General features: G+C 39.0%; 1 long non-coding RNA gene across 3 annotated transcripts in view; it reads right to left on the minus strand.

Moving 5' to 3' along the window:
* Positions 1–19: 19 nt before the first annotated feature.
* Positions 20–13,409, minus strand: part of LOC139828776 (uncharacterized) — a 43,991-nt gene continuing 30,601 nt past the window's right edge. For 2 of the 3 annotated variants that reach the window (XR_011740718.1, XR_011740717.1), the window contains exons 4-5: positions 1,641–1,741; positions 20–432 (exon numbers count right to left, since the gene is read on the minus strand). This is a non-coding gene — a long non-coding RNA (uncharacterized lncRNA). The remainder of the gene's footprint in view (positions 433–1,640; positions 1,742–13,409) is intronic. The other variant, XR_011740719.1, reaches the window with a different exon arrangement.

Consider the following 13,409-nt stretch of genomic DNA (forward strand, 5'->3'; position numbering starts at 1 on the left):
ACAAAATGGTATCTGCAAAGTGTGGAGAAAAATACATTTCTGGAAAACAAAACAGGGAAAAAAAAGTTAAAACAAAGAAATGCAAGAAGCAGAACGAGAGCTGTTTGTTACTTTTCCCACCCTTCTCACTGAGCTCTGTGCTGACGGGCACCACGCACAGTGCCACTGATTCTATTGATCAACTACAGTACAGAGTGAGGAACGCTTTTGTGAAGTCAATTTATGAGTAACACCGAGTGCACGCTCACCTGAGATGGTAAACGGTGACAGTTGAGGGCCAAGGCGGGGGTTCTTCACGCGCAGCAGCGTTCCTCAGCTCCAGATGGCTGGGACACAGGGCTGGCTGCTCTGGGCACAGTAACTGACTGCAACAGCCAATTCCCAGATAACCCAGGTCAGTGCAGATCCTTCTCTGTAGGTACCTGCCAATAACTTCAAGAAGTTAAATTATTTGATCATGAGCAACTCCTGAGCAACTGTACTGAATAAACACAACCATTAACACAAGTGTTTAGGTGTACTCCACTGGTTCCCTATCTGAGACAGTTTGTCAAAGTCCTCTAGGAAGTGACAATCTAGTGACAACTTGAGGCTGCTGGAACTACAGATATCAGGAAGCTTCATGCTTTCTTGGCTAACAAACATCAAGAGTAACTCCTGTCTGGATGATTTGGGTCATTAGTCCACTTAGTGATAGATACTAATAAGCATCTCTTCAAAACCCGTCACAATGGACAACTATAAAACAAAGAGAAGCTCAACTATGAAAAACGTGCATGCCTGTGAATTTTAGTACGAAAATACATGAAACAGTATGAATCCTGAATCCCTGCTGCTCTAAAGTTTCTGTACTCAAATAAATGGATAGTGCATCTAAACACGTGGCTAAATTTATCATATTATATAATTACTGAGCATATTATATCCTCACTCCACACAAAGTGCACACTCTTTCACCACAGCTTTCACAGAGGAGCTTTTTCCTGCAAACCATCAAGGTCAGGGACCAGAACTGGTCAGGTGCAGCATCCAGAACTCAACACAGGCCAAGGTGTTTTGATGGGTAAGAAATATCACTAGTATGAACAGATAGTATGCCACACATTAACCTTCATTAGAGCCCAACACTCTCAATTTTGTAATTCTCATCAGCATGAGCTGGATTTTGCTAAAGCTTCATAAACTGACTAGCACAAGGTCTAACCCACATTACCTATTTTATATTGCTAAAATGTGAGACACTCTGCACCTCAAGCACATGGAGCCAAGTAACTATTTTAAGGGGAAAAACACCACCATGGGCCCATGAGGTTATTCAACAGCAATAAATGTTTCTATACATAATAAAGTATTAATATCACAGTAGTTCTAAAAGTCTGCCACGTCCCTCTTGTGTCACCAAGTAATCTGACGCAGTACGCTAAGGTGACGATCAAAACCAACCTGAAAGTACCAGGGGAAACCCAAGCTGCACATCATCCTTCAAACTTCATAGAAGAGTGATTTGTTTTTAAAAGAATTTAAAGAAACAAACAGGTTTTGGCAGATGATCAAGTACAATAAATTCAGAAAGGACAGGATAGCTGATAGGGCTAAGAGGAAAGCAACACTGCCTTTTTAAAAGATTTAGCTGCTCATACCATCAGCAAGAAAAAGCCATCAAAACTTGGCTGCTCTCTCAGATGCATTCCACTTCCTTTCATCTGGAACAAGCACTCCTCAGGCTCCCATGGAAAAGCAGCTTTTCGTTGGACAGGAATAAAAAAAAAAAAAAATAAACTGTGAGGCAAATAGAAAATTCAGCTCCTTTTAGAATCTTACAGTAAGACCTGTTCCCCTCCTCCACCCACCAAACTTTGCCAGACAAGAGGCAAGTAATATCAGGTAATATCACGCTAGCAAAATGAGCTTTTCAGGGGAGAGCATCTTTGTTCTTACTTTTCAGAACCATGTTTCAGGCAACCTTCACAAAAATGAGGGGATGATTAAAAAAAGTCAACTTGTTGCAGCCAAGTTGAAGGACACTCAAAAGTCAGTCTGGAGACTCCGCACCTGAGTCATAAGCCAACTGGGACTTCATTATTCTTTATGGTTTATAGCACAGCATGGAACTTATCTGTGTTGTATATGTTAAATTAGTCTGTTATTGTATATGATTGTGTTTTACTGAACAATTTAGACTCAGAACACATAAGTTTTGTGTGATTCTACTGCAAGTGCTTCTTCATTAAAAAAAAAAAAAAACACTCACTAAACTGCATCCATACTCTCCATTAAATTAAAAGAAAACAACAACAAAAATCAATCTGTAGGACCACTCAAAATCTCACATCTTTTCTGAAGATGTTCCTGTTGCTTTTTTCTTTATCAAGATTGCTCTCTGTTGTACTAGAATTTACACTTCCAAATATTGTTTTCTTACTGTACTCTGTGAACAAAGGCAATATTACTCAGCAGCATTTGCTACCTTTCACTACTCTCTGCAGAGATTTCTCTGTTCGTGCAGGCATCCACTTCCACAAGAGAACAACATGTTCTTCTCTGTCCCTTAGAATCTCCAAAACAACAGCAACAACAAAAATATTATCTACATCAGCAGGGAAGTGGCATTGCAGCTCTAAAGGAAAATCCATGTCAATAAGCAAGGATTAGACATACTTCACCTTTGGGCTGGGCAAGAGTGCCAAAGCATCCCTGACACAAAGAAATGAGTTACATTTTCAGATGTTGCTGTGCCTCCGTTTGACTGTGGAATGTAGAGGTGGGTGCTCCATCACTGATATTTATTTCCAGTCGTGGGAGTGAAATGATAACTGACATCCAGGGGGAAATGAAGCACAAAGTGTTTAATTGCCCACCTGTGCTCATGCCTACATCATGCTAAAAATGCTGAAGGACATGACAGCCTTGTCTACATTCCTATTATAATCCCCAAATCCTGCAGTCAGCAAGCACGAGCTTGCTGAGAAATTAGTTTAGCCAGGTCAAATGTCTTTCCAAGCATGGAAGTGGCCATATGGTTTTCCATGTGATACACATAAAGCTTAAGTTTTTATCTGGTATACTTTAGGACACAAAAGAATAAATCCATGCATTTGCTCACTGATGTGCCTGAAGGATTCTATCATTATTAGTAATATTATTGTCCCCAACAAATAACTGTTACCTTCCATATACACTTTTGTAAATTAATTTGTAAACTAACAGAAAAATCTGACCCAGAGCTCAGGTTCCCCATGAAGCATTCCCTGTAAAGGAAACTCACAGAAGCATCACCAGCCTGATGTAAGGTCTGTGTACAGCACAGCAGGGTTCTGGACTTGATCACTTATTGCTGAGGATTTTTTCCGGCACCTCAGTTGTTACCAGAGTAACAACTTAGAACTAATTTACCCCTGGCTGATGTACATGTAAGTAACAATAAGGTGTGCATCACCTGAAAAGCAGGTCCTAGAGCAAGTTGTGGAAATAGAGGCAGGAAGGAAGAACTGCTGAAAAGCAGCTGGAAGGAGTGATGACACTAAGGGTCTTCTTGGCTTTCAATAAGCAAGGAGGAAATTGAGAAGGAAAGAGAACAGGAGTCAGGTAGGAAAGCAATGCTGAGCACTCAACAGTGAGGAGTAGGGATTGGATATGCACTGTATTTGATAATGAAGGAATAGTTAAAGCTATATTTGTTCTGTAAAGAACAGGAAAACCATGTAAGAGACGTGGATCCAATTCAAACAGACATCATTAAGACAGATGCTGAAATAAACTGTGAAATACGTAACGTCATTACTAATGTAGAACACGCATTCAATTAATCTCACCTGTCTCATTACTAAGACTTGTAAGCAGGTGATTTTGTGAATGCTTAAGCATGAGTACTTTACATTGTCCTACCCCAGCTGCAGTCCTCAAGCATTCTTCTATAATTGTGGTTTGCTGTGGGAGGATGTGTGGGCTGTAATTGTCCCACTCAGGGTTTTTGATGGATGATTGTATTTCAGATATCCGGGTCTGCAATTCTGTAAAGTTTACTTTAACTTATCCTTACATTAAAAATACAACAAAGCACACAGAACACTATCAAAAAATGTGAAACAGCTGCTCCGAAAAAGGTGCACTGCAGAAGGAAACTATTGTTTTTACTTTCTTCATGTAATTTTAAATGAAATTAAAGCAGATACAGTGAATTTTACAGAAGTCTTGGATGCAGGGCATCACCAGCTATGAAAATTCAGCTGAAAAGTCAGTAGATTCTCTTTGACAGGCAGAGTTACTAACAGTCCAGGAAGTTACTTTCCTACATCACTTTTCTTAGGTGGGCTTTGCTGAAGTGATTGAAAAGGGAACTGTCCCAAGATACTCACACCAGCCCTTTACCAGGGGTTATGAACAAAACACCAAAACCAGACATACACCTCTGCCTCAGCTGTTGTACAAAGCCTAGTACGCAAAAAGAAATGGGTTTGTTTCCACCTAAAGGTTTGAATGGGTTGGCCAAGATACGTTGGGAAGCAGAACTCCATTACAAAATTTTAAACAAGTACATCTACTAGAGCTTTTTTCTCTGAGCCTCTGGTCTAATCTGAACACTTAGGTAATGAGCAGCGGGTCCACAACAACCTGATTTTGCTCTTAGTGTCACAAGAGTTATGTAATCTGTTGTTCTTAAATTACACTTAACCAGCTTAAAGAAAAAAAAAAAAAAGGATCAGAAACTATTTTGTTTACACTGCTAACTCTATAGAAATCAATGAAATTACTCCTTATTTTCAAGCAAAATCAGCCCCAAGCTATTTAAAGTTCACATGATGTGCACAACCAAGCGCTTCATTTTGTGAGATAAACAGATCCACAATTGTATCCAGGAAGAGAAATCTTAGCAGAGCTGTCCTATTGTCTCTTTCTTCACTAACATTATGGAACACATTGACTATTTACCATTTATACATAACTTTCTGTATTAAATGCTGAACCCACAAATCCACCTACTTGCCATATGGAATTTGTAGCATAGAAATGCCAAGCCACTTCAGGTGCTATTGTTTTCTCAACATTTTTATGACATCCCCACAACAGCACAGAGATCACTTCACCAGACTTCAGGGGTTTTCATTTGCCAAAAGATAAAACAGCATTGGTTTGCAACCAGAGAAATGCACTGTGCTTATTGGGAATATGATGTATGTCACTGTGATGCCTACCCAGTGCCATGGGAAAATATGCTAGTTTGTAACAGTATTTAAAATGCACAATAAAATGACTGTATTTTAAGGTTTCAAATGTTTATATTATACACTATAGACAAAGGTGATTGAATATTCATAAATTCTAAGCCTCAGTTTTAAAGCCACTGCTCTGGCTGTTTTTCTTCACAGACTCTACTGTTACAAAGTTGAAACCAATCAGCTCTGGATGCAAATTCCTACCAGTTAGTACAGTACCTATAAGTACATTGAAGTCACTATTTTACTTTGTTCCTACTGTTTTGATGAACATAAGGTAACTATTAGACATTACATATGTCATACGTATGTGCTCCAAATTAAGTCTGTACCAAAAAAAGCAAATATTTTAGATTAAACTTTGGAAGAGGAAATGAAGTTGCATTCTTTGTTTTCTTCAATATAAGACTTATCCTTTTTGGAACTGTTCACAGGGCAGCCAGTCAGCTCAAGATAATGCCATATGTTCAAAGTGAAAAAACACTTCTTCCCCGAAGGGGCATGTTAGGACTACTGGTGATGGAGAGGGAAGAAATATTTGATTCACTGCCAATGCTGAAGGCTCAGCACAGCACTGATCAGGGCTCTGAGAACAGAGCTCAACACCAGAGCACCTATTTATCTTTGTTAACTTGCTCATGGTTTCCCAACTTTTGAACTCACATTGCCATTATGAAATTTTAGCCTTCCCATCTTTCACACTCTGGCTACACCTTTTCTCCCACCAGAAGTGGCATAGGAATGATACTCGTGGTTTTACCACACATTTATAACACTTATTTTCTAGCATTAGCTTGAGTATCTGCATCCACGAGTGAGCATGCACTTACATTTAATGAATGAGGTAAGTTTCTTATTTATAATTCATTAACTCTTTAAAACATTCCAGTGCAGAGTCTTCATGAATTTGGGGATCCCAGATGGAAGCCCTTAAAGACCTTTAATATTTCAATGCAATATTGTGATCCATAAAGCTTTTTTTTTTTCACCCCAAACTTCTATTACTTTCAATTGAGATCCTGACACGCTAGTTCCAGCCACTGCAAATACTCAACGGGTTAAGGTGGGAAGAGTTTAGATCACAGCAGTTCATGGGAATGAATGGGTTTCTAATGAAAAAAGCAAGCAAGAATGAATCACATAGTGGGATTTTCTTTTTCCTCACCCTCTTCTGCTTCTGGTAAGAGTGTACCAAGGCTCCTCAAATGTTTCATCTGTTCTTTGTGGTATCTTAAAACTCTGAAGACTGATCTACTTTTACAGACCGCATACCTTTAAGTCTGTTAAGAGTGTAGTTTCTTTTATCCTAATGATAGAATGTACGTCATAAGCAGACACTTCCCTATTGTAAAAAGCACGTTGCACTGGTAACTTATTCGGCTTGCCAACATGGACTATCAATAGGGCACGTGAAAGCTTAGTTCATGATCAAAGAGCAGAATGCATTGAATAAACTCCAGGCACACAGCAGACTGCGTTACTCCGAAATGTCCCAAACAACAGATTGAAATTGCTCCAGTCACAGAGCACACAGCTGAAATCAACAGGGAATAGTTTCACTTAGAATATAGAACCTTTTCATAACCACAGTAACACACTCATTTGTAAGGGTACCAGTAACAGCAGCATTTGTGGAACACTCTCCGTTACAGTATTTTTCTAGTATCAGACATAGATCCATCAAGGCTGCAAGCTTGACATTAAACCGAATTAGGAACAAATACATATTGTATCTTTTCACTCTTCACTGACAGGCTGTACACAGGCCACTGAACTACAAGGCATAAAACTGCATCTGATCCACATGGAAAAACTCTAAATGCTCAGCACAGCTGATTACATTACACTCTTCTAGAGTTCCCCATCCTACCCCATAAGCTTCTGCTTCCAGCTAAAAGCACATTTGTTATTAATTTTTCCAAGACAGCTCCTGGGAGAAAGCCCTTTCTTTCTGTTTATATTAAAAAAAAAAAAAAAAAAAAAAAAAGCAACAAAGGCAAGACAAGAGATACACATTTCACTGTATTTAGAAATGAATAAAATTTATGCTTCCTAACGCAAGGTAGGATAGAAAAATCTCTTAAGTGATATGAAAGAGCTTGTCTGAGCACTATGTATTTTAAAAATCTTTTTGACACCCCTTATTTGATAGCAACTCATTAAAAAAATGCATTGAATTAGCATATCAGAAAACAAAAGACTGCAAGAACTGTGGACTAGAATCTATTCTCAATAAAATTATCAGGGTTTAGATATTCTTGGCAGTGTCACTAGGATTAAAAACCCTCTTATACATCCGTAAACCATCACCAGCTCTGAAGGTAAGGGAACGGTACAGAAAATGACAGCTCTGCTTGCCTGACCCCAAGGATGCTGCTAGCATCTGGGTTTGGTCTGAGGCTTGAGCAGTGAGAAACCCCTTCAGAATCTCACCTGATTTCTCCTCTTCAGTTCCTTTTGGAGTCGGTGTCTATACATATGTATGCACATCTGACATTTACTGTTTAAACAGGTTCTTGAAGACTCTGAAAACAGTCTTCCCTTTTTCTCCCTCTTTACTGTTTGATAATCTGTATAGATCTAGCCACACTGGAGATCTGTCACAAAATACTCTTTGAGGCTTAGCAGGCCCCTCGTCTGCATCACTGCTCTGAGATGCTGCTTAAAGTTCCACCTCGGCCCCACAGAAAATAGTATTTCCCCCCCCACTCTGTTATGGGGAGAACGTCAAAGAGTTTCATGATAAACAAGTGTGGGTGGGAGCCTGGGGCTCTTCTCTTTGCTCCCAAGACACAGTCCAAATATGTAGCCAGCTCTCATGCAAAATTAAAAACATGTTATTAAAATATTTTTGCAGGCTGCATCTGTTTTCAACACCCACAACCTTGCTCCTGCCTTGATATTCCAGCCTACTGACGTGTTTCAGTTTTAGATAGAAACCATTTTAGGGAGGAGGGTCAGTAAGGTTAATGACAGCCAGCTCTTCTTATTCAGGTTGAACATGACCAAAGTTAAGGACCTCTCTTTGCATGACGGCAACATCCCTTCAGATGTACACTCACATCCAGTTTTAATAACTAAACTAGTTCAGCCTGTAGTAGTAGACAAGTCAATTAGTGCAGAAATGAACTGTGACATGAGCTTCAGTGACTCTTCCAAGACCACGTAGCACCTTCAGCAAAAATTATTTTGTTTGCTATTTCTTACTGATGCTGTTTGATGTCTCTGGGAGGGCTGGACGGCTTATGTGCAAGGGTGACTCTGACACTGAACAGGTCTGAACTTTTAAATCCATCCATGATCCAACTAAAACTTTGAAATGACAAATTTCTGTGTCTGTAGCTCTGCTTGTTAGTCCAAACATATCAGTCAAATTTTCCAGTTGCCTGAGCAGTTGTACAATTATTAGAAAGTTAATTCCAGACCCACTGTACCAAAGCTGTTTTTGAGAACTATTAACCTGTGTAAATGTACGTTGCCAGCTTGGATTCCTTATGGCTGTTGAATATGTAATATGCATTTTCTAAACCACGTTGACTGTATTTTATAGTCAGCTGCAATCTGGAAAAATGCCAAGGGGTGGTGTTAAAGCAGTCAGGACACCACAGTGTCATTTTTAAAGTTCTCTACAACTTCTGCTATTTACATATTTAAATTTGAACTTTCATTGTACTACTTCTATTATTTACAAAATAATTAGAACTGATGCTTTGTGAAGTGCACCAGTTTGAGAATAAGGGAGGAAAAACCCAACAGGCTAAAACTCTTCAGTCCAGTAGTCCTTCTCACTAACAGTTTCTGTTACTGCTGAAATGAAAAAGTTAGTAATCTGGACACCTGTAATTGAACATCATCTTTGATGTTCTCTGTCAAGAAAAGTAACAGAGTTTGAACATGAGATTCAATGTCATGGGGGAAAACAAGGTAAAAGCAGATGTCATAGTTCCAACAAAACATCCAAGGTTATGTATCCTTTCACCCCCTGCAACTCAGAAAAGGAAAAAGGGATTTTTTCCCCTGTATCCTAGATACTCAAGGTTGGCCCTGCTTCAAGTGGGAGGTTGGATTTGATCTCTCTACCAATCTAATTATTCTGATTCTAATCTCCTTAGCAATGCACTTCAAAATGGCTAGAAACTGCAGGATAAGGAAGGATTCACATGACTAAAGTATATTTTCTACAGTAAGATGTTTATTTGCTTTATGATGCTACAGTTTGATTTTGCTTGTTCACACCCAGACTCTACTGCAGAAGTGGGGTGACAGCAGAAGCCGCACTTACACATAGTGGCGCTGCAACTCCAGTGGGCAGTCACCTGGGACCCGCTTCAAGGGGTGGTTATAAAACTGGAAACATTAACCTATGAACCAGTCACAACTGGAAGTACTTGCACCATGAGACAAACCGCTGCTTAAAATCCTACAAAAAGCACCAGAATGAAGATACACCAAGAAACAGCCTCCTCTGTTCAGGATCATGCTGCTGTCAAAGTAAATGGATGTGAATGAACAGTAAGCGATTGTCGAAGATCGTGATTTAGTGGATTTATTCGTTTTGTTCATTAAGGATGTTTTCCCACAATGCAGAAGAATCTTAGCCATGCCAACTCGCTTTTCTGGAGTTTTTCCTTAAACTCTGAGGTCTTGGTATTCACAAGGAACACCAACACAAATTCAGGACAACTACAGTTAAAGGCAGAGCACAACCAGCACATAAGAGCAGTTTCATTGTGGCCTTGCTTAACAAGAGAAAAATCATCTGACAAATACATTTCTTACTTTCTGTTCTCCTTGCAGCAAAATAAGAGTTCAGTTTATTCTATTACTCTGGATATGCACAAGGATAAGTAACTCCAGTAACATCAGTTGAGTTATTCTGGCATGAACCCAGTGTAAGCAAAACCAGAATTTAGTCTCTTGTTTGTTCTTTATAAGGCTCCTGACCCTTAAAGCATCAGACTGTTTGGAAACAATCCCACAGCCTTCAAGTCAGGAAGGTGAAAAAAATCTGATTTACATTAAAAAAATACAAGTATGCCAAGCAAATATGGTGTTGCTTTTTATTTTAATGACTCAGAAAGATGCAGAAACATTGGTTTTAAAAGGAAGTTTGTAGGGCCTAGCAAGAAAGTGTCTGGAGCTGCTATATAGTAGTGATTTAACATCCAATGATAAATTGAAGGTAATGAAAACACCACCTGTGTTTCTTCCTTCTCAATTATTTATATGAACTACATGCAGACTCAAACATGCTTTTTTATTATTGAAATTAGAAATATTTTCCAGATAAAAGCCTTAATTGGCTTTCTTTCTTACATCTTTCTTTTCAAAATCTCAGCATATCACTAGACAGCTGCCTTCACGTACGCAAAATTGGAAGTAAACAAGTCAAACAACTGATGAAAGATCACAACTATACCCAAAGATGACCAGATAGTTCATGAGATAAGCTGTTTCCCTGAGATTTTCACCTCTGCACGATGCAGTTAAGGTCAGAATGGACCACTCGCAGCCCTGAAAAGTCACAAGGAGAGACATGCTATTATGAAGTCACAGGCAGTCAACAGAAACACAAGTAGGTATTAAAATCCTGCAATAGCCGTAAACATCCAAAAAAGCTGGACAGAAGCGATCAAACACAGGACGTGTGGAGACCACAGTTCAGCCAGCTGAGCTGGGGCCAGCTCAACTCTCACACAGCAGCCGAATAGCTGATTTTAAGGAAAGATGTACATTTGCTCCTAAAAAAGCTAGTCTTGCCACAAATCTTTAGTTCTAAATAAATAGAGAAGTTACTTGGAGTTTGAACTAGCATTTGTAAAGCCCTACAAAGACTTCTACAAAAAACAGTATCTGAGAATAGTAACAAAGCATAAAACTTGTGCTTTAAAGGATGATTGTTCTCAAAAATAACTCAGCTAAGAGTTAAAATAGACCATCTCCCATAGTAACGATTGGCAAAATCTTGCTGAAGTGTTCCAGAGTAACCAGAATGGACTAAGAACTGCTGACAATACACCCATATCTTTTACAGAGAAACTGGGGACTGAGAGATCTAAAACATAATGATGTCACAGTCAAGGCAACACATTTGATATTACTGAAGGTCATGTAGCCTCACATAATATTGTTCTAGTAATGATATAAATCACTGTATCTCTCAACCTTCTCTCTGCCTGGCTACACTTCTATAGGGAATTTTTGTTCCCTATCCCTCCAGCCAAACAAATTATACATTTACTGTTGCAGTCATCAGAATTATGATTATCTTTGTATAATTTCAAGAAACTCCCAAAGTACCACAACAGAAACCATCTCAGACTTAAGTGTGACTGTAATCAAGTTAGAGGCTCTACGTAGAACCCCGATCCAATCACGTTTGGAGAAACTGATGCTAGCTCCTTACAAAAAGGATAAATAAAATGTAATTTTTAAAACAGTGATACATAAGAAGGAAAGAGCAGTACAAAGCACATCAGAATTAAGTATGCTTCTAAGCAACACCAACAACTTTCTTCACACACATGCACCCCCCGCCACTTGCCAGGAGCTCTGCATTAACAAATGACAGCACAAGCTTCAGGAAAGCTGCTGATCTAGATGATTAATGTATGCACCATTTTAAAAGTTAATAGACCTATATTTATACCTTTGAGATCCGAAAAGCCAGATTCAAACATTTTTGAAAAATGCTAGTAGTAAATGGCTTTATTTTTCCCAACCATGTTTAAATTATCTATCATTTCCTCTCCCTCTCCAGTTACTAGAAATTTTAAATATAGGATCAAGTTAGTAACTTCTAACTGAAACTTCTAATTAATACCAAATTCCTTTATAAATTGTTTTGGAAAATGCTTCATGCACTGGTAATTTACAGAATAAGAGCTGTGCTTTCAAATTTCCACGGCTTCGGTTTACATGAGAAACGGGCAAAATTCCACTGTTCTGTCTGTTCAAGTGCATTACAGTACAGGAAGATCCCAATATGCAACTGAAAGATAACGTGCATCTCCAAAATAGAGCTAAATGAAAACAGAAGTAACCCCACATTCTCCAACTACAGCTACTTGCCTGTCTGTTCTTGAAATCAAAGTACTATTCACAAACTGGAGGACAGAATCTTTTTCTCCACGGAACTTAAGCCCATGTAAGAAAGTTTTAATGCTTTAAGCTTTTGTGCTGTCTTAACCCTAAAAACAGGTAGTACATATTATAACAGCGTGCAGTCTTACAAGAGAAAGAACTCACCAAGAGGTTCAAAGCAAAGTCATTTGAAATACTTCTGGTTTGTTCCAAACCAACACTTTTTCTTCTCAAGTTGATTGTTTGGCTTGCGATGCTTCAGACTTGAAGTGAGGTGTCATCCCTGGCAGGGTCATGACACTGTATCTTTGAGTTGAGTCTCCCACCATTCGCAGGGGGTCAAACTGGTGCTATTCTACCCAACCTTCTTGGACAGGTTTCTGATATTCCCAAGGGCTTGAAGAAAAATCAGCCCTTCTGTTTGTAGTTTGGGGGACAGAAAAGGTTCTTCTCATTCCAACTAACCCTATAGCAAAAAAGGGAAATTTCACCTTCCTATACAGTGGATGCAGTTAATGATTTCATAGAGATATACCACTACATTATGACAAATATCAGAAGACCATGACCTAACAATACCATCCGAGAAAACAGTTTCCTTTAAGATGGGTACCATTTCTAGTATTCTGTGAGTCAGATTTTTTTTTTAAACTTCTTACCCTTATCAAGTAGACTTCACCACTTACGTGAACTTTCACCCATCATCTGTGACCCTCTCCTTCCCACTTCTGTAATAACTCCTGAAGGACCCTAATGTAGGTGACGCTTTAGCATTTGCACTACATCAGAAAGCAGAGAAACAGCATGGCTGGCATTTTCTAGAAACAGATAATTCTTCTGACTACATTTAACTTCCATTAATTACTGTCTGCTTCCCCATACTCGTCTGCAGTTCAAACTGAAGGAGGAACTTTCTATTGGTTTTGAACTGCTGCACACCAATGCAATACCAATGCTTTATTCTGAGGTAGCTCATTTCACTAGTAACTCCAACACCCCCTAGTAAATGCACCTTACACCTACACAAGACCTCTTTGACCCTTCAGCATCCCCTTTATGTCCATATGTCTCTTGTGAAACCACTAGCACAGTGAAGCTGAGATAAACAAGTGC

Source organism: Patagioenas fasciata, chromosome 10 (genome assembly GCF_037038585.1).
Source record: "Patagioenas fasciata isolate bPatFas1 chromosome 10, bPatFas1.hap1, whole genome shotgun sequence".
NCBI lineage: Eukaryota > Metazoa > Chordata > Aves > Columbiformes > Columbidae > Patagioenas > Patagioenas fasciata.